General features: G+C 38.2%; 1 protein-coding gene across 14 annotated transcripts in view; it reads right to left on the reverse strand.

Annotated features, from left to right (window-relative positions):
* UMAD1 (UBAP1-MVB12-associated (UMA) domain containing 1) overlaps nt 1–26,814 on the reverse strand; it is a 292,340-nt gene that overhangs the window by 216,080 nt on the left and 49,446 nt on the right. Inside the window, exon 3 of one of the 14 annotated variants that reach the window (XR_011383195.1) lies at nt 17,827–17,938. The exons of 12 other annotated variants lie outside the window; for them this stretch is intronic. The gene's annotated coding sequence lies outside the window, so the exon portion shown is untranslated. Of the gene's footprint in view, nt 1–444; nt 15,980–17,826; nt 17,939–26,814 lie in introns of those variants that run through there. One more of the 14 variants, XR_011383190.1, reaches the window with a different exon arrangement.

Raw genomic sequence — 26,814 nt, forward strand, 5'->3', positions numbered from 1 at the left:
ATGTGGGAGTCTCCCATGTGGGAGTTCCCAACATGGGAGTTTCAGATAGAGTTTCAGACTCATGCCTTTGACTTGCCCCAGCCCTGGCTGTTGCAAGCATATGGAATGGAAACCAGTGAATGGAAGATCTTTCTCTGCCTCCTTTCCTTTCAAATAAATAAAAATAATAAATGAAATAAAACAGTTGTCTTAAAAACACACACATACCTGATCCATTTGCTCTTTTCTTCAGGAGAAATGAACTGTCAACTTATCTAAAAATCAGACTACAGCAATTTTAGTATAATGTACAAAGTCCTTCTTGCCCTTCCCACTGCTGTCCCTATCCAGGCCCCACCATTTTTCAGTGATCACATTTCAGTATATTTCATCAAATATCATCTGCTTCAAAAATCATTATTTTTCTACTTAATATTGCTTATTTCAGGGTTAGTGGTTTGGGGGATTTTTCCCAGGATTATTTTTCAAGAGAAAACACATGCTGGTCTTTTTTTTTTTTTTTTTTAACTCTGCCAACTCTGAAGTAAGAAGTGGAGGATTGTCAGTGTATCTTCAAAGGAGTCAAACGTTGGGACACAGGCAATCTCCTCCCACCCTCCACAACAACAACAACAACAACAACAAAACACAATGAACTAGGCAAGTACAAATTAAAAGTAAAGTACAATTAAAAGTAAATCTAATAGTAGAAAAAGAAAAGCAGCTGATGAGGTAAGATCATCTAGATCATCTACTTCAAATGAAGGGCAGCAAGAAACTCAAGTAGCAGTAAACATACCCATCAGCCTCTGTAGGCACCTAAGCACAGTGGTTCCTAACCTTGACTGCACATTCCAATCACGTGGGAACTTAATCATGTGGGAACCTGCTGAAAGTGCCTGCCAGGTGTTTATAAGGCAAATTATATAAAAATCTCTACGGGTGGAACCCAGGCATTGGTATTTTTTAGAGTATTCCATACAATTCCAGTGTATTGTCAAGGTTGAAATCTACCCTATTAAGACAAGGCTGATTAGAAAGGCCACACCGGTGCCGTGGCTCACTAGGCTAATCCTCCACCTTGCCGCGCCAGCACACTGGGTTCTAGTCCCGGTCGGAGCACCGGATTCTGTCCCGGTTGCCCCTCTTCCAGGCCAGCTCTCTGCTGTGGCCTGGGAGTGCAGTGGAGGATGGCCCAAGTCCTTGGGCCCTGCACCCCATGGGAGACCAGGAGAAGCACCTGGCTCCTGCCAGCGGATCAGCGCAGTGCGCGGCCGCAGCCATTGGAGGGTGAACCAAAGGCAAAGGAAGACCTTTCTGTCTCTCTCTCTCACTGTCCACTCTGCCTGTCAAAAAATAAATAAATAAAAATAAGTCTATTACACCTTTCAGCAATGTAGACCAAAATCATTTGAAAATCCTTTAAGAAAGCCACACTGTAAGAACATAACAGTTCAACTCAGCTGCTTCATTTACTCTAAGAAGTGTATTTTGCTCGCCAGCCACAGCGGCCATTGGAGGGTGAACCAATGGCAAAGGAAGACCTTTCTCTCTGTCTCTCTCTCTCTCTGTGTCCACTCTGCCTGTCAAAAATAATAATAATAATAATAAAAAAGAAAGGCCTGTGGCTCAGATAACTAAAAAGCAAGTCTGACAAGCATCCTTAAAGTTTTCTCCTGGAATGCTTAGTAGGTTGGGTATAGGATTAGTAAAAGGAAAACGTGAGGTTTATCTATAATAGAAAACTGGCAAGGATAAAAATAATGAGAGACCCGATTTCACAGCCTACAAGGATTCACCACAGGCTCAACTGCTTAAGAAAATAAATGAGGAAGTGAGGAGAGACTGAACAAATGGCTGTCAGTTAGGTGAAGAAGTACGAATAGCAGCAAAAAAGACAACTTGATGTAACAGCATATGGACTCTGGGTTTGAGATTTGAGATGTCAGAAGTAGCACTATTCTTATTATACAGTCTAGATCAAGGCCTTTGTGGTCAAAGTACTGCTGAAGTAGAAAAGGTGAAAGTCACTGGCCAGGCCAGCGCTGTAGCATAGCAGGTAAAGATGCCACATGCAGTGCTGGCATCTCATATGGGTGCAGGCTCAACTCCCAGCTGCTCCACTTCCCATCCAGCTATCTGCTATGGCCTGGGAAAGCAGTACAAGATGGCCCAAGTCCTTGGGCTCTTTACCCCAGGTGGGAAACCTGGAAGAAGCTCTTGGTTCCTGGCTTCGGATCAGTGCAGCTCCAGCCATTGCAGCCATCTGGGGAGTGAACCAGCAGATGGAAGACATCTCTCTCCTTCTGCCTCTGCCTTTCAAATAAATAAATACATTTTTAAATATATATAAAAATATAAAAAAAGTCACTGGTGAAGAACAAGAGATTGAGGTTAAGCTGTTAGCATCATGGATTTCAGAGTTACCCAGACTGACTACAGGATTTACGAATGGAAACACCAAATCCAAGGGCTTTGTTAAGTCTTGGGTACAAGTGGAGGACAGCAGTGAGCCATGCATATCAGATATACTCAGCTCAGAAGATGGCAACCTTATTTATGAGTATAAGAGAAATGGACCGAAGTGGTAGAGTGGCTGCAAGAGACTGACAACCTTAATGACAGAAGCAAAGCCCCAAGTTCATGAGAAAGAGCAGCATGTGTCTGAGAAGGCTAAGTCCTCTCAACTAAAGGGGAAAATGGAACATCTTTTCAAGTCATCCCCTCCTTTAGCTTAATGTTTGTCACTGTTTCCACAGCTCTTGAGATAAACGTAACCAGAGCTCACAAGGTCTACCAAGGCATGCTTCTGCCTAATTCCCCAGCCTCATGTTCCATACTCCTTCTTGTTATCTCCATACCAATATAAGGGCTTTTTTCCAACTCACCAAATGAGCTATGTTCCCTCCCACCAAAAGGGCATTACACATTGCTATTCCCTGAGTCTTGAACTCTCACCTACCTCTCATAACTACATACATTAATGAATGAGAACAGCACAGTGAAAAGGCTATTGGAATTGTGACACTATTCATATAGCAGAAAGAAATACCATTCGTGAATGTTTCCTACGTGCCAGATATGGCTACTCATTTAACCCATGCATCAATCTCTAAGGTAGGCTTTATAATATTATATTAATTTTTAAATTTTTTTTTATTTGATAGAGACATACAAAGATCATTCACCTACTGGTTCACTCCCCAAATGCCTGTGACCTTTGATATTCCTTGGCTTGCAGCTGCATCACTCCAGTCTCTTCATCTGCTCTCACATAACCTCCCCCCATCCTACACATACCCTCTTGTGTGTGTCTATCTATGTCCCAATTTTCTTCTTCTCAGAAGGATACCAGTCTCCAGATGAGGGCTCACTCTAGTGAATGTGACCTCATCTTAACTGGATTATATATGCAAATTATATATATTTTATATATTATATTATATTATTTGGATTATATATCCAAATAAGGTCACATGTACAGGTACTGTTTTTTTTTTTTGGTGGGGGGAACAAAATTGAATCCATAATATATGCCAACAACCCATTATTTCTCCAGGTACTGTAAATGCTGATTTTCTATAAGTTTAGACAACTAGAAAACAACAGATTTGCACTCAGTTCATTTTACCATCACTGAATGCTTTTACTTCTTGAGTAAAATGCTCCTTCTTATTAAAAGTTTGAGTAAAAACAGGAAAAAACAAATTGGCTTCTACAAAATCACGACTTTCAACAATAATCTTTTTTTTCCAAAAAGCCTTTTTATAATTGCCATGAAAAAAGCTTATTTCTCACAAGGAAAAACTCAGTTTGGCAACTAGGAAGCATAACAGTCTACAGTATAATACTATATTTATACTAGTAGTTGGTAGTTCCATAACACTATAGTAGTCTGGGTCAGTGTTTCTCACATTTTGACATATATCAAAATCATGGCGGGGGGCAGTTTAGGGAGGGAAATGATGAAAACCACAGGTGCCTGGGACCCACTCCAAACCGACAGAATGAGAAGTGAGAGGGACAGGGCCCAGGCTTACTCACTTCTGACAAGCATCCAAAGTCACTGTGCTGAACACCATGCCTGAAGACCACCAGGATAGGGTTTTTCACACCCCATTTCCCCCTTTATTCTCAGAGGTTTATAATTTGCACGTTCAATGTTTTAACGGTCTTCTGGAGTTCATGTCCTTTATTGCAAACTACATTGCATTTTTTGGATATTTATAATAATTAAGTTTAAGAAGCAATGGCCAGGTATTCTGTTCTGAACTACCTATTTGAAATAATACTTGTGAATATATTTTAGATGTGGTAGCATCTCTTTCCTCCAAAGAGGACATATATTCTCACCAAGTCCCTCTGTGGTACACTGGAAAAAGAAACTATTATTCACTTCAAAGACGAAAAATAAAGCCTCAAGTCCAAATCAACTGAGTATTTGTTCAACACTTTTCATGTTCAAGACACTATTAAACATCACCTCATCAGGACAGGTAATGGCTTGGGAGGTGCATCTATAATAATGCAAAGGTTTGAGAACCACTTAAACACTTTAAGGGCACACTGACCATCTCCTCTTTGTACAAAATTAAACAGTCTGGAGAATTTCATTATTTCAATTCATCAGTATTAAGTAGTTGTGAACAATTCTGAATCACAACTCTGTGTATACTTTCTGCTTCCCACATTTTTTTCTCATCTTCATTTCACATGTGAAAACTAATGAAAGCTTCTGAAACTTCAGATTACAGGGTATTATCAAGTGCTACAGCCACTAAGATGAAAGAAAACAAATGCTAGTTCCCATGGCCTTCTATAGTTGAAAATATCCAAAAACATATACAGTTGAAGTGTTTTGTGAAATCCCTTGTGAGAATCAATTGTTGCTTGTGCTTAGAATACATTCAAAAGTGTAATCAGATTGCATCACCACCATCACCTGCTCGGAGGCGCGTTGAAGAAACATGTGCTCAGGAGGCTGAAGCTGGCTCATTGTACTCCACTCTCATGTGGGCTTGCCAGAGAGATTAGTCACCATTTTGCAGCTGGTTTCAAATTCAGTTGCTGTGATACAAGTGCAGATGCAATGGCTTACCCTAATTATATTGCTCCAGTTTAATCTTTCCATTTGTAGCATACTATATACTGGATCCAATTCAAGATTCTGGATTGGTTTCAAACAGAAGAGATTTCAAAATCACACACTTGTGATCCTCCCCTCCAGCTTACGGATTGAATTTTAGCACTGTATCTTTTGGATCTTTTCAAGCTACTACAGAGGTGTTTTTAGCTAAGTCTTCACTTAATTTTATTAAATAATAAAAAGGGAAATTTACTCCTCAGGAAAAAAAATACAATAAAAGAGAAGTTATGTCATCTCCTAAACATAATTTTTATATTAAAAAATTCCATTTTCTCCTACTTGGAGGTATACACATTAGCAAATCCTAAAGAAATTAACTGTAATCAATGGTTTCTAAACTTGACTGATTATCAAAATCACTCTGGAAGCTTTAAAAACACACATACACACACACATTTCTTTAGACTTACTGAATCTTAATTTAAAGAGGTTTCTTTTTTTAAATTTTCTTTTAAAGATTTATTTAGTTATTTGAAAGAGTTACTCAGAGATAGGAGAGGCAGAGAGACAGAGAGAAAGAGAGAGAGGTCTTCCATCTAATGGTTTATTCCCCAATTGGCTGCAACGGCCGGAGTGGTGCCGATCTGAAGCCTGGAGCCAGGAGCTTCTTCCAGGTCTCCTACGCGGGCGCAGGGGCCCAAGGACTTGGGCCATCTTCTACTGCTTTCCCAGGCCATAGAAGAGAGCTGGGTCAGAAGTGGAGCAGCCGGGTCTTGAACCAGCACCCATATGGGATGCCAGAGCTTCACGCCGGGGATTAACCTGCTGCGCCAGAGCACCGGCCCCCATAAAGAGGTTTCTTTTAAAATCTTTGAAATTACATAAAGCTTATACTGATATTGCTGAGAGAAAAGAACATGAAAATCAGTTTCTGGTTTCTCAAGGAGGTGCTTCTACACTTCTGCTATTGTGCATATTTAGTAACTGCTATGTCTCAAGAATGATGTCTATACAGAGTAATTAAAAGACCTTTAAATCCAAAGCAGAAATAAATCCTGGCATCATCAGATACACAGAAGCTAAAGACACAGGAATCTCCAGGAGAAGATTTTTAGATATGAGCAATTACAATGAGAGATATACCACACATCCACAAAATTTCTCAGTACCTGTTTCAATTTATCAGATGTATATAGTTTTTTCTTCAAAATAAAAGTATAATTTTGAAGGTACATATTTTACATTTCAGAATATGCATTTACACTGTGTTTCTTCATTCATTTATTCCATGCTAGAAATGCTGTGGCAAACAAAAACTGACCCACGTATGGCTTTACCTGCATACACTGTCACAGAAGGTATTTACAAAAACAATTAAAATACTTCTAATATTAAGGTATACTATAAAAAATTCATCATATTTCCAAATATCTTTGGGAATAAAGAAAAGACATTCCAGTTACAGTTAATATATTACTTGGAAAAATATAAACTGCAGTATTTCTCCTTACTAAATGAGTGATGCCAGTTTTGTCTGATTTGCACTTTATAATATGGGGCAGGTATCTGGCCAATTGTTTAAGATGCTGGTTAAGTTTCTCAAGTCACATGATGAGTATCAGGTTTCAATATCCAGCTCTGGCTCCTGACTCCAACTTTCTGCTGGTGTATACCCTGAGAGGCAGCACTGATGGCTCAAGTAATTAGGATCCTGACACGTGAATTGAGTTCCTGGCTCCTCTTGTGCACATCTGGGAAGTGAATCAATGGATGCATTCTCTCTCTTTCTAGTAAATAAGTAAATATAAAATAAAAATAAAAATGTATTATATAAAAATGTGAAGTTAATTAATCAGGTTACTCAATATACTAGTAAAATAACAAATCTCTGTGTCAAATCTAAAATATTGGTTTTCCTGAAATGTATTATAAAACAATGAGAAATAAAATCCATAGTTTTTTATCATGGTTTAAAATTCTGAAATAACAATTAGATATCAAGTTTAATTAGTGTGGAAGTTTTCTAAGCAGATTTTCTTAGAATATGTTGGTGAATTATCAAAAACCAATCATAAACAACCATAAAACAGTACTGATGACTGGTAGCTTTGGGATCCGCAAGGAGGAAGGCCTATACTTCCGGGAATGGAGAAGTCCCTACCTGTACTAGCGGGGAAGAAAAGTCCTTGTCAAGGTCCCCGGTGGGTGCCTAAAGGTCAACCAACAAGGATCAGACCCGCCTCAACCTTTAACCCTCATGCCCTGAATCTATAAAAGGAGCTCTCCCAATCTCTGACGCGCGACTTCTCCGTCCCCCGCTCTGTTGCTCTGTTGGGACCGTGAACCTCGCCCGGGAGTGGAACCCCAATAAAAGCCTGTGAATTAATCAATTCGTCTGCCTGGGAAAATCTGTTACGCGCTGGACACCTTGCAATATGTAAACAAAATCTGGAGATCAGATTTTGAAATTCATTCTCACTTCCAAGCCAAAGTTTCTACATCATATGATTACAAATTACTTTGCTATTTTTCTTTAAAGTCTTATTTATTTGAAAGAAAGAAAGAAAGAAAGAGAGAGAGAGAGAAAGAATGAATCTTCCAACTGCTGCTTTACTCCCCAAAATACCCACAACAGCCAGTGCTGGACCTGGGCAAAGTTAAGAGTCTGGGATTCAATTCTGCTCCCCCATGAGGGCGGCAGGGGCCCACATTCGTGAACCATCATCTGGTGCCTTTGAGAATGCCCATTAGCAGGAAGCTGGAATTAGAAGCAGAGTTGAACCCAGGCATTCTGATATTGGATATGGATGTCCCAAGCCCATACCTTTAATTTTTCTAAAATTGTAAGTTGTTTTAAAGACATCCCATATAGTTAAGCTCCTTAAGTGAGGAAAAGAATGAATTTAATAATTAAAGGTAACCTTAGTCCCATTTTTCACTTAACAAAAATTCAGTGAAAGTAAGAAATCACAAAAAATACTACATGTATACCTTAAACATCTTATTTTAATTAAAAATAAATTATTTACATTTAATGAAATGAATAACTTGAAGTCATTTAAAAGAACTTTTTAAAAGAAATGATTCAAGGCCGGCGCCGCGGCTCACTAGGCTAATCCTCCACCTAGCGGCGCCGGCACACCGGGTTCTAGTCCCGGTTGGGGCGCCGGATTCTGTCCCAGTTGCCCCTCTTCCAGGCCAGCTCTCTGCTGTGGCCAGGGAGTGCAGTGGAGGATGGCCCAGGTGCTTGGGCCCTGCACCCCATGGGAGACCAGGAGAAGCAGCTGGCTCCTGGCTCCTGCCATCGGATCAGCGCGGTGCGCCGGCCGCAGCATGCCGGCCGCGGCAGCCATTGGAGGGTGAACCAACGGCAAAAGGAAGACCTTTCTCTCTGTCTCTCTCTCTCACTGTCCACTCTGCCTGTCAAAAAAAAAAAGAAATGATTCAGCATCATTCCTCCCATGGTAGAATACTATTATAAGGCTGTTATTCAACACAACATGGGATGATCTCTAGGGCATAGTAACTATGACACAGGCAGTTTCCACATCTGGATTGGTAGTCTGTTTGCTTGTGTGTTGATTACACTTACCATCTCCTCCACTTCACATTTAGATCCATTCATTTCTCTCACAACCTTAATGAGGCCTGTATCATAAATAATATAATTTTTGGAAAAAAAGTGAATCTAATAAGCAAAAGTCTTCTTTCTGACTGACAAAAGTCTCCCATTTGTCTTAGATAATTAAAAACAAAACAAACACACAGCAATAACAAACTGTTTTGTACTACACAACAACAACAAATTATGTCTCCTTGTGATTCAGTTATAATTTTCATCCAGGTTTAATAAATGATTTAATGGGAATACTGCTCTATGCTATACTATTTTTAAAATGTTTGACAAATGTTACCTATTCTATATGACTCCTACTTCGGTCATCTTTTTGAAGAACCTTAAAAATCAAACCAAGATGGAGTGACCTAAGCCAATACCATTAAAAACAAGAAGTCACCTTTGCCCCAAATAAAAATTAAAGTTTAAAATTACAGCCCTAAACTTTTTCCCCCAAAGCTAAAAATTAGGTGCAGCTATAAAATAAGGGACCCTATGCTTAGCTAGCTGTGACACTTGTGCCTGGCTGTGATAAGACCTAACCCAGTTTGTATACTTCCTCATACTCAAATAACGGTGTGGGAAGCGGGACGCCGCTCTCCCACCAGGGGAACGAAGGGAGCAAGACGTCGTCTCCCCTCAGGGTGAACAAGATGGAACTGGCAGGGAAAGGAACTACTAAAGAAGTAAACAACAAAATGACGACGAGGTGCATGCCTCCCATGTGATCCAGTAGCTGACTGGATAGAAGACACATGCCCTTCACATGAACAACTCGCGGATTGGACTGCTGTGTACATGGACTCTATAGTGCTTTTGATTGGTCGCTGCGGGTATATAAACCGTGTGGCTTGTACTGGGGGCGCTCTCCAGACTCCCGAGTTCAGGAGGCCCGTCTGCGCAGACGCGGAATAAATCCTCTTGCTTTTGCATCAGCTGGTCTGGAGTCTGAGTCTCTGGGGTGTACCTCTCGACGTGTTAGCATCCTCACTCCGAGGATCTAACATTTTTTTCCTAAATTAAAACTCAAAATATTTTTCAATATCTCCTTTTTAAATATTCTAGAATCCCCTGACACACCGGTCTGACCAAGAAAATTACATTCAAAGGTAAAGCTATGCCTTTTAGGTCACTTTTTTCTTCAAGAAACTTGTGGATTTTAATTTTCATTTTGTTAAATGACAATTACTAAAAAGGTCTCCAAACTTAATCACACAAAAACAGAGATCATGCTCATATTGTTCATCATCATACATCCAACACCCACCCAGCACCTGACACATACAAAATATTCAGATTTTATTAGAATGTATGAATACATTTCAAGGAAGCAGTAATTACTGAAATAAGAGTCTGCTTTTCTAAGTTATTTATTAAGGTACTAGTTTTGGTTGTCAACAGCACTGCACTTCAGATGTAGGAGAAAACTCATCAAGGTAGCTATTCTAACAGTGATAAGTTTAGGTCAACTCTTGTACTATCACAGGCACCAAGATCACTGGTGCAGCATCAGTGAAAAAATCCAGTGGAAACTTTTCAGTTATTTTATTTGTAGGTCACTTTGCTTAAGGTTCTCAAAAGGAGTATAAAAAGAAAATTAACACACATGGAACACAGTCATTTTAGGTAATTTTTTTAACTATATCTATGCTGAAGGGACATATTTGTAGGGAAATAATTCAGATTCTATCCAATAAAAAAATTCTTTTAAAAATATGATGTTCATTTAAGTTCAAGATCTGAGAATTTGCCCATAGCAACAATACTGATATGGTGCCAGTGTGGTAGCACAGTGAGTTAAGCTGCTGCCTGCAATGCAAGCATCCTATACAGGCATCCATTCGGTCCCAGCTGTTCCACTTCCAACCCAGCTCCCAGCTAATGCACCCAAGGAAGTACTTGGGTCCCTGCACCCATGTAGGAGACCCAGATGTAGCTTCTGGCTCCAGGCTTTGACTTGATCCAGACCTAGTGATTGCTGCCATTTGGGGAATGAACTAGTGAATGGAAGATTCTCTCTCTCTCCCCCTCTCCCTCTCACTCTTTAACTCTGCCTATCAAATACATAACATAAATCTTATTTTTTAAAGAATTTATTTATTTACTTGAATCAGTTACACAGAGAGAGAGAGAGAGGTCTTACATCCTCTGGTTCACTCCCCAGATGGCTACAGTGGCTAGAGTTGTGCTGATCCAAAGCCAGGAGCCAGGAGCCAGGAGCTTCCTCCAGGTCTCCCACATTGGTGCAGGGGCCATCTTCTACTGCTTCCCAGGCCATAGCAGAGAGCTGGATTGGAAGTGGAGCAGCCGGGACTCAAAATGGTGCCTATATGGGATGCTGGCACTGCAGGCGGCAGCTTTACCCACTACACCACAGTGCTGGCCCCATAACATAAATCTTTAAAAATGTGATTTCTTAGTTCTATCTGTACTGATATCTATCACAACTGTCATTACTTTAGATTTTTTTTTCAGATTTTTCTCCTTCAGATTTTTGGCCTACTCTAGATAGCCACATGCTCTGCTTTTCAGTGTCAACATTTTGAAGAACTGTCTCAAGTACATGGTATAATATATCTACAACTGTCATTATAAATTTAAAAAAAAGACAATTCATTTTAATATTCTGAACAACAGCTTGGTTAGGAAACATAAGCTCTCTCTAAGTGCCTAATAGCTCAACATCTGACTGCTCCCTGACTTCCAAATTGCCTACTACTTGCTCTAATCATCTCACATGGAGAAGGTTTTAGGCCAAGGTTTTTATTTGCAGTTAGGGATGTCTGAATAGAACCTTTATGTACACACAATATATAATAAATACATTCTACACAGTGTCTGTTGTTAAGCAAAAAAGAACTTAAAAACATACGAATCAATCTACTGTGGATTTCTAGAATATTTTGGAAGTCATCTCACCACAACCAAATTGACAGGTCCTTTTTAATTTTAGTAATTAAACTTCATAGACATCAAAAAACAAAATTGTCATATAAATAAGGCCTCCTTCTTCATATATTTGTATTTTTAATTAAACTTGGAATCACAGTAATAAGCACACACACACTTTTTAGGAGGAAACAGCTTGACACATGGAAAAGACACTACTCAACTCTAAGAGCTGCTACAATAGAGAAGAACCAACATTCAGAGCTTGATAGAAAAGTTGAAGAATATTGGTCAATCTGCAAAGCCACATAAGTTGGAAGTTAATACTCCTCTTATACAATTTTCTTAGAGAAAGATGGAACTCTTCTTTTCCAAAGAAATGGATAAAAGAGGCATTGAAAAGGGAGCAAAGGCATTTGGAGGAAGTAGATACTGTGGTGTAGTAGGTTAAGGCCAACACTTCAAATACCTACTTCCCACAGTGGTGTGCCTGGGTTCCAATACCATCTCTCCTTCTGATACAACTACCTGCTAATGTGCACCACAGGAGGTAGAAGATACTCAAGTATCTGGGTGTCTGACATTCACATGGAAGAACTGGGAGGAGTTCCCAGCTCCTGGTTCCTGGCTTCACCTGGTCCAATCTCTGTTGTTGGCATTTGAGGAATGAACTAGCAGAGAATCTTGTTGCTCTCTTGCTGTCTTTCAAGTAGATAAAAAGTAAACTTTTTTAAAAAGATAACTTTTAGTATACAAAGGAAATGTATTTCCTCCATTTTTCCCCTCATATTTTACTGCTGATTCCTATTTTATAAGAAGCCTAGAGGAGAAAATGCTAGAGGATCTCTCTCTTTCTCTCTCTCTCTCTGTGTGTGTGTGTGTGTGTGTGTGTGCATCACTCTGCCTTTCAAATAAACAAATAAACTTTTTAAAAAAGGTATTTGGGGGCTGGCACTGTGGCACAGAAGGTTAAGTCTCTGCCTAAAGTTCTGGCTTCCCATATAGATGCTGGTTCGAGTCCCGGCTGCTCCACTTCCAATCCAGCTCTCTGCTATGGCCTGGGAAAGCAATAGAAGATGGACCAAGTCCTTGGGCCCCTGCAACCACATGGGAGACCCAGAAGAAGCTCCTGGCTCCTGGCTTCAGATCATCTTAGCTCTGGCCGTTGCAGCCATTTGGGAGGTGATCGAGTTGATGGAAGACCTCTCTCTCTGTCTCTCCCTCTCACTGTCTTTAACTCTAACTCTCAAATAAACTCTTAAAAAAAAAGAAATTTAAATTTCATCAAGAGTCAATTCAATAGTTCCGATTCTTATTTCAAACATACACTAATATCACTATATTTTTAAATAGAGGTTTACAAAGATTTGACCAGAATAATAATAAATATCAATCAGGACTTTAAAATATGTTTATTTAGTAAAAATTTTTCAAGTCATTAAATAAATTTGTCTTCCTTCTTGCTGTACTTTCATTAATTATAAAGGCTGACAATCAGAACTCTACCAGTTAAACTAAAGCAGTTTAAAAAATAACCTAAAATAGTTAATGTTGGCCATACATGAAACAGCACAGAAGAACCTGAAAACCCCAAGAACACACAGAGATTAAAAAAACTCTCCATTTTAATCTAATTGAATTGCTAATCTTAAACAATCACACAAAGGCAGAGAGAGATACATCTAATGTTTTACTTCGATGAATCAACAATGAAGATGGGAAGAATTTCAGAAACCAATGTTGAAAATCCCTGAATTGAATTACCAGCAGCATTTATAGACATGTTTAACTCAAGATTTGAATGATTCAAAAAGGATTCATGATGTAAATACTTTTAAAGATTCCAAAACTTTAGTATTTCCAGGATTTTCTGAAACTTTAAATAATTAATGATGTGTCTGAAACTTGCCGGTTCAGTTTTGTAATTTGCTCCATGATAAAAGAGTTTTAAGCCACCTTGGAAGTGATTTAACCCAAATTAGACATTTTAAAAACACAAACATATATTAAATACGATAATGTTCCTGCAAACGTTAAATCACTTTAAACCAAGCACTTCCTAAACTTAATTGAAACATGGTACACATTTTTATCAACTGGTAACAACCAAAAATGTAGTAAAGGCTAATATTTTCAACTTCACTCAATATTACTAAATCCTCTCTTTTTCTGTTGTCCATGAAAGATTTTAGGACAATTTTATGTTATTTGTGCCTGATATCTTTTGTTTGCATCACATATAACAATTCTCACCACTAATTCTAGGTAAACCTGTATAAATTACAAGTGGAATTAACAATGGAATCATCTAAAAATCAATTAAACAAATGTAGGAAGATAACAAGCACATAAAAGTAATACAAATCAAAAATGTCAAAATTTATAAAGTTCTAACAGTAAAACAACCGTCTTCTTATCCAAAAAAATAAGAAAGTGAAATGCTTGAGATCTGTCACATGTCATACACAGTTATGAAATTGAGACAGAAATACAGAATTACCTTGTCCTTGTTTTTTTTAAAAGAATAATTTTGATCCTGAATGAAATTAGAGGGGTCCACAGACAGACTAAAGTCAAGCTCATAAGTGAACTTTTTAAAAATTTAGACTTCTGGAAGCAGATTTTTCTACCAATTCACTCATACCCAAAAATATACAAAGATAAACAGGATACCAAAAATATATAAAATTTACACTCCCCAAAATTAAAAAAACTATCCCTTCCTCCCAGAATTTTCTATAAAGACCATGTAGTTGAACTCACTGCTTAACACAGAAATATTCTTTGGTGTTTAAATCCAATTGAAAATTGAACCCTGTAAAAAATGAATGGGAACAACAGAAGGAGGAGATTGTAGTTTAGCACACGTTCACACAGACTTATACCTAAGGGTAAAGCTAAAAATTTGCCATGGGACTCCAAATTCCATTAAGTTGGCAGGTACTAATGCCATCTTACATGTTAAAGTGATCATATTAAGTGTGTAACTGATAAGATTAAGTGTCAAAGGGATCACATAAATAAGACCAAGTGTCTGCTAATAATAATAGATAGAATTAAAAAGGAGAGAATGATCCAACATAGGAAGCAGGCCACACAGCAGACTCATAGAATGACAAATGTCCTAAATAGCACTTTGACCTCAGAATCAGCCCTTAAGGCATTTGAATCTGACTGAAAAGCCCATGAGAGCATTTCAGGCATGGAAAGCCAAGACACTGACCTATATGAAGGATCTCTGTGAGTGAGACCTCAGTGGGAAGAAGGGGCCATCAAAGAAGGAGATACTTTTCTCTTAAGAGAGGGGAGAACTTCCACTTTGATTATGGCCTTGTCTAAATACTGATGGAGTTTGTGGACTCAAAAGGCTTCCAAAGCCTTGGCAGCTCATGATGAGAGCCTCGGTTGATCACTGACGTCATAAATAAGAGTGTCAATTGTTAAATCCCCAACAGGAGTCACAGTGCACTTGCTCGATATAGAGGACCTCTATCCTTAATGAGTTGTACTATGAGAATTAATGATATAACTTGTCTTCAAACAGTACTTTATACTTTGTGTGTCTGTGTGGGTGCAAACTGTTGAAATCTGTACTTAGTATAGAGTTGATCTTCTGTATATACAGATAACTAAAAATGAATCTTAATGAAGAATGGTATGGAAGAGGGAGAAGGAGGTGGGATAGTTTGGGTGTGGGAGGGTGGGTATGTGAGGAAGAACTGCTATATTCAAAAGATGTACCTATTAAATTTATATTTATAAAAATAAAATCTTTCTAAAAATAAAGAAAATAAAAATGAAGAAAACAAGAGTAGGAGCAGAAACAGTAAACGAGAATTTGAAAACGTAAAATGTAATACAGAGGAGCAATAAGTACTAAACCTGATCTTTTGAAAACAGTAAGAAAAAAAAACAGCAAAAGAATAAGCAAATAAGAGAGTGGGGGAAGACAAAAATACTAGAGATTAAAAATAAATAAGAAGTGATTATTATTTTTTCGTGTGACAAGCTCAGTTTAATACTTTGCACATTTTTTTAAGATTTATTTATTTTATTTGAAAGGCAGAGTTACAGAGAGGCTGAGACTGAGACACACACACACACACACACAGAGAGAGAGAGAGAGAGAGAGAGAGAGAGAGAGAGAGTCTTCCATCGGCTGGTTCACTCCCCAAATGGTTCAGATGGTTGCAACCGCCAGGGCTGTGCCGATCCAAAGCCAGGAGCCAGGGGCTTCCTCCGGGTCTCCCATGCAGATGCAGGGGTCCAAGGACTTGGGCCATCTTCCACTGCTTTCCCAGGCCATAACAGAGAGCTGGATCAGTGGTGTAGCAGCTGGGACTCAAACCAGCGCCCATATGGGATGCATGGGCACTTCAGGTGGTGGTTTTACCCACTACACCACAGTGCTGGACCCAATAAGAAATTACTGTAAAAAATACTCTACCTGTAAATTCAGAATTTCATTTATTCTAATTTTTTGTCTGAGAGACGTGCACACACACACACACACACAGGGAGGGAGGGAGGGAGGGAGGGAGGGAGGCAGATATGCAGACATTCAGACTGACAGATGGAGATCCCATCTGCTGGTTCACCCCCCAGATGCATGCAAGGGCCAGGGAAGGGTTGGGGCCAAAACAGGGAGCTGGGAATGCAACCCAGGTTTCCCATCAGCATCATCTCCCAGAGTCTGCACTGGCAGAAAGCTGGAATCAAACTCAGGCACTTCTGGGATGTAAACCAGCAGATAGTGTCTGTCTGTCTGTCTGTCTGTCTCTCTCTCTCTGCCTCAGCTTCTGCCTTTCTATAACTCTGCCTTTCAAATAAATTTTTTAAAAAAGATAAAAATATGAAATAAAAGCCATAAGGACTGAAAGGAACAAATTCATTGTTCACAGAAGTTACGATTATCTACTTAGAAAATCCAAGAGAACATAAGATAAATTATTAGAAATGGCATAGCAGGTTAACCCACCGCCTGCAGTGCATCCCACATCTGATCCAACTCCCTACTAATGTGTTTGGGAAAGGAGCAGAAGATAGTTCAGGTGCTTGGGCCCCTGCACCCCCATACGAGAAGAGGATGAAGCTCCTGGCTTCTGGTTTCCACCTGGCCCAGCCTCGGCCTTTGTGGTCATTTGGGGAGTCTCCTCTCTCCTCCACCTCTCTCCTTTTCTCTCTGTATCTCTGCCTTTCAAATAAGTAAATAAATACAAAATATTTTTTTAAAAAAAGAAGAACTTTACCAAGATGCTTGTTAAAAATACCAACTACATGCTTCTATACTGACAACAAATAGAAAATGGAATTTTTAAGATGAAAATATTTACAGTAACAAGCTAAAAAGCACTATATAACTAAATCTAATATGAAGAGAAATGTGACCTTTATGGAAAAATTTTATAAATTTTATAAAAATTCAATAAAGAATCCTAAATAACTGGACAGAAATATCTTGGACAAGACTAAATACTGAAGATGTATTCTCCCTAAATTAACCTATATGTTTAATAAAATTTCAACACAAAAAAAACAGAGTGGGTTGGTGTCTTTGATTGTTCATTTATTACTCATTTTTTATTTAATATGAATAAGATAAGCTGACTCTAACACTGACATAGAGAACAAAAGAGTAGAGGCAGGTCAAGATAGTTTTGAAGAATAATAATACAGAATTAAGTATTGTAGTAAGCTTCATAAAGTTGGTTTGCTTTTAAAATAAGTAAAAATAAACAAATAAATAACCAACATATTAATGGTCAAAAGAAGTCCTAATATGTATGCTCCCTGTATCTGTTCAAACTCTTTTTCTTCACCAATTCTACTCACTCATTTTGGTGAAATCAGTTAAATATTACTGATTAGAAACATTAAGTCATTTTGAAATATTTCTTTTAAATGTTTCAAGTTAAAAGCAATGCTGCTTCCATAAAAGATCCTATTAATTCCTTAACAGAGTGTTAAATGTGATTTCATAATTTTAAAAATGGTAAATGCTGTCTAATAAATATATGGGTGACTGGCTCATGGGCACTATCCCATGGGTAACTGTTTAATATGGAAACTATAACACACATATCTCTGCAAAACTAAAGTTGAACAATCAGTATTTTTTTCTTCCTTCATCTACAAGAAACTCATTCATCATTAACTAGCAAATCAAGGGTGAAAAGGAAGGTTGTAAATCATGGAGAAAAGATTCATTTTATTCTTAAGTCCCACTTCAATCTATGTAAAATGTTAAGTTACATACAGTTAAGGAGAAGCTGTTGTTTTTGAATATGTAATTGCTATTTAGATGATAATGGCATGGATGTCACAGTAGAACCATGATCCAAATTTGAATAAGGTCTTAATGAAGGAGGCTAAGAAAAGAATGAGGAATGAAATACAACAGTGTCAGCAACAGACCTTAATGAAGCAAATTACTTTCAGTACCTTTGTAATTCAGGAGGAGCTGCATAAAAAAAGTGACAACTAAAGGATCAAAAGCAGGACCTTTGCAAACTAAACATGCTTAAAACATGACATCACTGTCTGGGCAACAAGGCATTGTGGAGAGAGCCTCAATGTTTGGGTTTTACAGCTCACATCGCAAAATAACTACATTAAAAGATCTGGCTAGGCAAACCAGTTCCTTAGAAAGCATCTTTATATTTCAAGTTAATGACATTTGTGCACAGAAAAGGAATCTAAATGCCAAGGATATCTTGGCTGATTTTTAAAAAGCATATATATTAACATTAAGAATAGCTTTAGGCAAAAATTAAACTGGATTCTGGGACTTAGAAAACATAAGAGGTCTTTTTTAAGTTCTAAAATGTTATCTATCTTTCATTATGTTAGATTTATGAAGGATACAATGCATACTACTTACTACATGATGGGATCACTTTACACACTCATACTTTAAAATCAATTTCACTTTCACAAAATCGCACTGAAGCAATCTGAGAGCATATGGCATGCCCACTGCCAAATGGAACATACGTTTAACATGCCTAAGTAATTCACCCAAGGTAACAATGATGGTGCTAGCAATTGAACATAAGGCTCCGAGGGAGTCATTCAAGACAAGTAAAAAGTGCCACAGTTATAAACTTCACACCTATAAGGATATTTTTCTTAAGTCTTACAAGGTATAGTAATTTGGTGATAACATTAATTCCACACTAACACTGCAGGCATGGCAAGAGGTTACACCACGGCAGACACACTTTTTGTTGTACAGAGAAGTAAAAACACAGAGCTGCAGAAACTGATTCTGTTTATCCCAAAGTCTGAGATATGTACATAAACAGCAACCCTGCTAATCAACGAATGCTAGTGCAACAGCTATTTACAATCAGAAAACACTCCTCAATCAAAATGAACTAGTGTCCTGACCCACGGGTGTTACTATTTCTAGGAACTGCATAAAAATGTTTTTACTTCAAAGATAAGAAAGGGACAGAATATAAACCTGGCATTAAGAAAGATTTGCTGTCACGTCCCAGGGCCACTGTTAGGACCTTAGCTACCACTGCAAATGTTTTCACTATACCGGATTTTATTTTTAAATCTAAGTAAGTCAAGATGGTCTATCCAAAAACAACAAAATGAACAGATAGGGTATATAACACACTGGTTAAGAGCACAGACAGGCAATCTAGTTTTAAAATCCCAGCTCTCTTCACTTAACTGGGTTACTTAAGCTTTGTGTACCATATTTTTCTCCAATTCTAAAAAATACAGGGATAGTGTTGGAGTTAAATTACTGCTTGTGACACCTGCATCCCATATCAGAGAACCAGGTTGAATCCCAGCCATTGTGCTTCTGATTCAGCTCCCTGCTAACATGTGTGGGAAAGCAGCAGAATATAGTCCAAGTGCTTGGGCCCCTGCCATCCAAGTGAGAGACAAAGATGGAATTCCTGGATACTGGCTTAGGTTTGGCTCAGCTCTGTCCATTGTGGCCATTTCAAGAATGAACCAACAGATGGAAGATCTCTCTGTCTCTTGCTCTCTCAGTCACTTTGCCCTTCAAATAAATAAAGAAATCTTCTAAAAAATAAAAATAATAATATCTAACATTTTCAAGCGTAATACAGATGAGTCTATAGAAACTGCCTACAGGGCTGGGCTGGCACTGTGGCACAGAAGCTTAAGCCACTGCCTGCACCCATATGAGCATCAGTTCAAGTACCAGCTGCTCTACTTCTGATCAAGCTCCCTGATTAACTGCCTAAGAAAGCAGCGAAGATGGCCTGAATGCTTGGAACTCTGACACCTCTGTGGAGACCCAGAAGGAGTGCCAGGCCCACCCTAGACTGACGTGGGCATTTGGGGAATGAGCCAGCAGATGGAAGGTCTGTTTCTCTGTCTCACTCTCTCTCCTTCTCTCTCTCCCCCCACCGGTGTGTTTGTCTGTGTGTCTATGTGTGTGTGTGTGTATACATCTCTGTAACTCTGCCTTTCAAATAAAAAAAGTAAATCTGAAAAAAAGATCAGTAGTCTTAAAACAAAAATTGCCTGGAAAGACCAGAAACATCAGTTATTATTAGCATACTAATATTATATATTTTTCACTTTTCTTTTTAGAATCATGAGTCTAATGTAGTTTCTATGTTCTTTGGTAATTCCTGAATTTATCCCTCTCTCCTCCATACATTTATACACTTCTAACTGGTAAACGCAGGGTGTGGTGATGACAAGGTCAGCATCAATGCCTCCAACTCTTCTAGACTTCCTTAAATAATAATTAATAATAAATATAATATTATTAATATACTATGTTAATAATAATATATTAATAATGAATAATTAATTTTAATGTTAATTTATTTTGTACTTAAAAGACGGTTATCCATCTTGTTCCGATTCAATAGAATTTCACATATTTTCACTGTTCTCTACACTTTTCTCAAGTATCAGTCAACACACAAAAACATTATCAAGGATAACTTGTTAGAATTTGAATGTGCCCCTCAAAATTTATGTGTTAGAAACTTAATTCCAAATGCAACAATGTTGGGAAGTGGGCACTAATAAGAGGTAATTTGGTTTTGAGGGAATCTATCCTTATGAATCGATTAATGCTGTTATCAGGGGAATAGGTTAGCTACCGGAGGGTGGGCTTGTTTTAAATGTAAGCTTAGCTATTTTTTGCTAATGCTCTCTTGCTCTTCCACTTTCCATCATGCGATAATGTAGCATAAAGGCCCTTACCAAATGTACTCCTTCAACCTTGGGCTTCCTAGCCTCAAGAACTGTAAGAAATAAATCCCAGTTCTTTACAAACTACCCAGTGTCAGGTATTCTGAATAACAGCAGAATATTGACAAAGATAATCATCTACTTTGTTTCTAGTACTCTGACTCTGTGATAAATTTGAATGCTGACTTTCATGGTTTATTCTAGGAAATAGTGATTCCATCTATGGTATTCTCCATGCAAAAATAGCAAATATTTCCAAAATAGATTATAGACTACAAATACTTCTTGAAAAATAGATTTCATTTTTAGAACACTTTAGGAATAGAGGAAAATTGAACAGAAGATAAAAGTTCCCATATACATGCCACCACACTTGTATAACCTCCTCTACATCATTCTCAACTGCGATTAAAAACAATCTATCAGTTAAACCTGCATTTTTGTAGAAAACAGTTAACTAAAGTATCAGTTTTTAAAATCTGTTATCTCAAGACTCCACAGATTTTTATTTTTGTCAGTTACATACTTTGATATTTTCATAATAGAAATCAAACCAGAAAATTTAAACGTATTTAGTTCATTTAAATTATTTTATATGATAGCATAAATGACATGCTTTCGTCAAAAATATATTTTCCAAAACAAAAAAAAATAAAATGAAAAGAGTGGCATTATATTTTGCAAATCTCCTTAATTTCTGGCTTAAGAAAAGAGAGCTGGCTTTTGTCTTCTCTTATCATCTTCTGCATTCAAGTTGTCGTAACACATTGTTTGGTTGAAGTGTACTAAAGAAAACTCAACTTCACACATAGATAAGTAGTTGGAAAAAGAAAGACTTCAGGGACCCATGACAGAACCTCCTCAGAACTGTTGCTTAAGGTAGATCTGTCCCAGAGTCAGTGACCTCTGAGAAAGGACTGAACCTCTCAATCCCTGAACCAACTAGAACAAAGAGCTGGCAACACCTGGGCTGTAGGTACCTACATTTTGAACTTGTTTAAAATACAAGTAAAGACTTCTAGGATCCAAAATAGCATAGAAAAGATGCTTTTTTAAATTAATAAGAGATTTCTTACTATTGTTATAAGATGCAATGCATAAAATTTGTTTTTCTTTTCATTTAATAAATTAGAAATTAGAGTACTAAAATACTTTTTGTTAAAAAGTAAAGGATACTATAGGAAAAGTAAGTTATAATTTCTTCTCTAGTTTAAGCTTTGACAAAAGATCAGTTTCAATAGCAACCTTAGAGGAACAACATGAGTGTCCATCCACTGACCAATGGATTCAGAAAATATGGTACATCTATATATAACAGAAAACTATTCAGCCATAAAAGGATGAAATCCTGTCATTTGGATCAACATGGATGAAACTGGAAGTCACTGTGTTAAGTGAAATAAGTCAAGCACACAAAAACAAGCATCACTTGACCTTTCTCATCTGTGGCATCTAATAAAGAAAGGTAATCTCATAGAAACTAAAAGCGTTAACAGTGGTTCTAGAGGTGGGAGAAAAGAGAGGAAGGAGGGATAGGGAAAGGTTGATTTAAAGGCACTAAATAATAGTTAGACAAGAATAAACTTCTGAGGTTCTACTGCATGGTAGGGTGACTACAGATAATGTTAATGCATTGCTTATTGCTTATAAAAACTAAAAGAATGCTAAATGATGGAGGAGCTAGACATATTTCCCAGATTTGACATTATACAATGTATACATGGATTGAAACATCACATGGTGCCCCATAAATATGTTCAATTTTTATGTGTAATTAAATAAATAAACAGCAACCTTAAAGAACATATGATTGCAATTCAAGGAACTACTTTTTTTGTAGAAGCTTCATTTTAAGCACCTTTTCAAATTCATAGTGAAAAGAATTACAAATGTCAAGTAGATTTTAATCGCCATTTTAGTGGGTTATTATAATTATTTTTGGCAAATAAAATAAACTACAGCTGTACTCAATTATATGAAGAGTCATTCAATGAAAGCTCAGCAAGGAAGAATTCTCCAAGCAGGCAGTAAATTTAGTGTAGTGCTAACTGCAAAGAGTGGCTGACGGCACTGCCCTGAAATTCTCATGGCAACTTTCATGGCTTCAAGGAACACATAATGAATTGATATTACAACAGGACTGAAGAAGGATATTTAAAAAAAAAAAAACAAGTGCTTTCCACCTCTAGTGAGGACAACAAAGTTATACAGTTGAGGGCAGCAATAACTGTTCATCAACAAAAAAGTCTAGTTAGCTATCCATTTTTTACAGAAAAATAGAGTACTCATGTTCCTACAGTATAGACTGTCTAACAGCTTGATTTTTACTCAAGAGGACAAATTTCAGAAATGTTATCATGGATGTCAGTAGACAAATAAGATTCAATTGAAAGAAAATCACTTAAAATAACTTATATGAAAATACTAAGAAACAGACTGCGGGGAAGATGGCGGAATAGGGAGGGAGCACACCGAAGGTCCAGGAAGGGAAGGTTCAAAGATGGGTGAGAATTTGTAGTTTTGGGGAACAAGAAGCTCTTCCCGAAACTGGGGAGACAGGGTGGACCCGCGAGGAGGACGCAGACGCCTGAGGGGCAGGACACCAGCAGGAGTGTGTACGCACCAGCGCTGGAAGCCGAGGTGAGAGGGAGCACTAGCCCAGCACCACGGCAACAGCCACCGCCGCCCCTCCCCCAACCCATCCTGGGACGGACACTGAGACACACATGACTGAGTGGGGGAGGAAATAGAAAACGGAACAGAGTGAGTGGCAAGTGCGGAAAGAGTGCATGATTCAGGGATACTAATTGAGAGACTGAGTAAGCCAGTATCTCTTGGCGCCTCCTTGGAGCTGCAGCGCGGGGGGGGGGGGGGGGGGGGGGGTAGCCATTTTGTCTGTTTACATTCGGGCTTAAAGGAGAACTGTCTTTGCCTCGACACTAACCTTCGGAGGCGGAGCGCAGGGGCGGACATCGACGGAGGGCAGCTCAAAGCCCTGACGCCTGTCTACTCAAGGTACAAGAGAAAAAAAAAATTTGAATAGCGCCTGCGGGAAAAGGGCAGGATCCAGAACTGAGGGAATCAACAGGAGCCGCCCAACCCATAATCAGAGCTGCAGTGGGCAGAGAGCAGCCAGCCTGTCTGTTTATGTTCGGGCTGTGTAGAGCAGCCTGCTTACACTGGATATTGGTACAGACTCACAGCAGCCTATAACAGAGGGAAATCAACCTGAAAAACCACCCAGACAGAATGCCAAAAAAAACAAAACAAAAACCCACAATAAGAATATAGAAAAACATATAAACTTGCCAACGGAGCAGGCTAAACCAACCATAACAGAGGCTGAAGAAGAAGAAGTTGAAACCATGCCAGAAAAAGAATTCAGAAAATTAATAATCAGAATACTTCGAAATAATGAGAAACCGTGTCAAGAGCTGAATGAAAAACAAGCCCAAGGATTAGAGATCCTAAAGAGAAGCCAGAATGAAATACTGGAAATGAAACTCAATTGACCATATGAAAAATACTGTGGAATCCCTCGGAAATCGAACAGATGCAATAGAAGACCGAATATCAGAATTCAAACACAAACTTCCAGAAATAATACAGTCAGTTCAAATGCAGGAAGAAGAAATTAAAAAATTAAAAAATACCATCAGAGACCTACAAGTTTCAATCAAACGGTGTAATGTTCAAATAACAGGAGTCCCTGAGGGGATGGAAAGAGAGAATGGATTGGAAGGTGTCTTCAACAAAATAATATCAGAAAATTTCAAACAAAGGCAGCTGGATAACAACACACAAATACAACACATAGCCAGGACTCCGAACAGGGTAGACCAGAAGAGAAATTCACCACGACACATTGTGGCAACACTCAGCTCAGTGACACACAAAGAACAAATCCTAAAATGTGCCAGAGAAAAACGACAAATCACATTCAGGGGTAAGTCAATCAGACTCACCCCAGACTTCTCATCGCAAACACTACAGGCAAGGAGACAATGGCATGATATATTTCAAGTTTTAAAAGACAAACAATGCCAACCTAGAATACTATACCCTGCAAAGCTATCATTTATGATTGAAGGGGAAATAAAGATCTTCCACGACAAACAGAAACTGAAAGAATTTGTATCCACGCGTCCAACCCTACAACACTTGCTCAAAGACGTGCTGCACACAGAAATACAAAAACAAGTACTTCACTACAAAAAAAAAGCGAATGTAGAGTAACCCACAAACAAAGTTCAAAATACATAAACAGCTCATTTAAGGAAACATGAATGGGAAAAGACAGTACTTAACAGTAATCACACTGAATGTGAATGGTTTTAATTCCACTACAAAGAGACATAGACTAGCTGATTGGATCAAGAAAGAGAATCCATCTATATGCTGCCTTCAGGAGACACACCTTATCAGCAAAGATGCACGCAGACTGAAAGTGAAAGGATGGAAAAAGATACTCCAAGCTAACGGAAATCAAAAAAGAGCTGGTGTGGCCATCCTAATATCAGATAAAATAGACTTTAACATAAAAACTATTAAAAGAGACAGAGAAGGGCACTATATAATGATTAAAGGATCTATCCAACAGGAAGACATTACTATTATAAATGTATACGCACCTAATTACAGGGCACCTGGCTACCTGAAAGAATTACTAAAGGATTTAAAGGGAGATATAGACTCAAATACAATAGTAACAGGGGACTTCAACACCCCACTCTCACCAATGGACAGATCAACCAGACAGAAATTCAACAAGGAAAGAACTGAGCTAATTGACGCCATAGACCAAATAGACCTAATAGATATCTTCAGAACCTTCCACCCCACAGACACAGAGTTCACGTATTTCTCCCCAGTACATGGAACATTCTCTAGGATTGACCATATGCTAGGCCATAAAGGGAGCCTCAACAAATTCAAAAAAATTGAAACTATACCATGCAGCTTCTCAGACCATAGCGCAGTGAAACTCGAAATCAACAACCCAAGAATCTCTACACCATATGCAAATATATGGAGAATGGACAACATGATCCTAAATGAACAGTGGGTCATCGAAGAAATTAAAAGAGAAATCAAAAGATTTCTAGAAACAAATGAAAATGATAACACAACCTATCAAAACCTGTGGGACACAGCAAAAGCAGTGCTAAGAGGAAAGTTTATAGCAATTGATGCCTATATCAAGAAGCTGGAAAGGAACCAAACAAATGAACTCTCCATGCACCTCAAGGATTTAGAAAAACAGCAGCAAATCAAGCCCAAATCCAAAAGGAGGAAAGAAATACTAAAGATCAGAGAAGAAATAAACAGAATTGAAACAAACAAACAAACAAAAAAAAACAATACAGAAGATCAACAAAACCAGGAGCTGGTTCTTTGAAAAAATAAACAAAATCGACACACCATTGGCCCAACTAACCAAAAAAAGGAGAGAGAACACCCAAATCTGTAAAATCAAAGATAGTAATGGAAATGTAACAGACGCCACAGAAATAAAAAGAATCATCAGAAACTACTACAAAGAGATGTATGCTAACAAATTGGGGAACCTGGAAGAAATGGATAGATTCCTGGACAAATACAACCTTCCTAAACTGAGCTGTGAAGATATAGAAAATCTAAACAGACCCATAACCATGGAAGAAATTGAATCAGTAATAAACACACTACCGAAAAAGAAGAGCCCAAGACCGGATGGCTTCACTGCTGAATTTTACCAGACATTAAGGAACAACTAACCCCAGTTCTTCTCAAATTATTCAAAACGATTGAAAGAGAGGGAATCCTTCCAAATTCTTTCTACAAAGCCAATATCACCTTAATTCCTAAGCCCGGAAAAGACACAACAGAGAAAGAAAACTACAGACCTATCTCCCTGATGAACATAGATGCAAAAATACTCAACAAAATTCTGGCAAACCGAATCCAACTGCACATCAGAAAGATCATTCACCCGGACTAAGTGGGATTTATCCCTGGTATGCAGGGATGGTTCAATATTCGAAAGTCAATCAATGTAATACATCAC

The sequence above is a fragment of the Oryctolagus cuniculus genome, chromosome 16 (genome assembly GCF_964237555.1).
Source record: "Oryctolagus cuniculus chromosome 16, mOryCun1.1, whole genome shotgun sequence".
NCBI classification, from domain to species: domain Eukaryota; kingdom Metazoa; phylum Chordata; class Mammalia; order Lagomorpha; family Leporidae; genus Oryctolagus; species Oryctolagus cuniculus.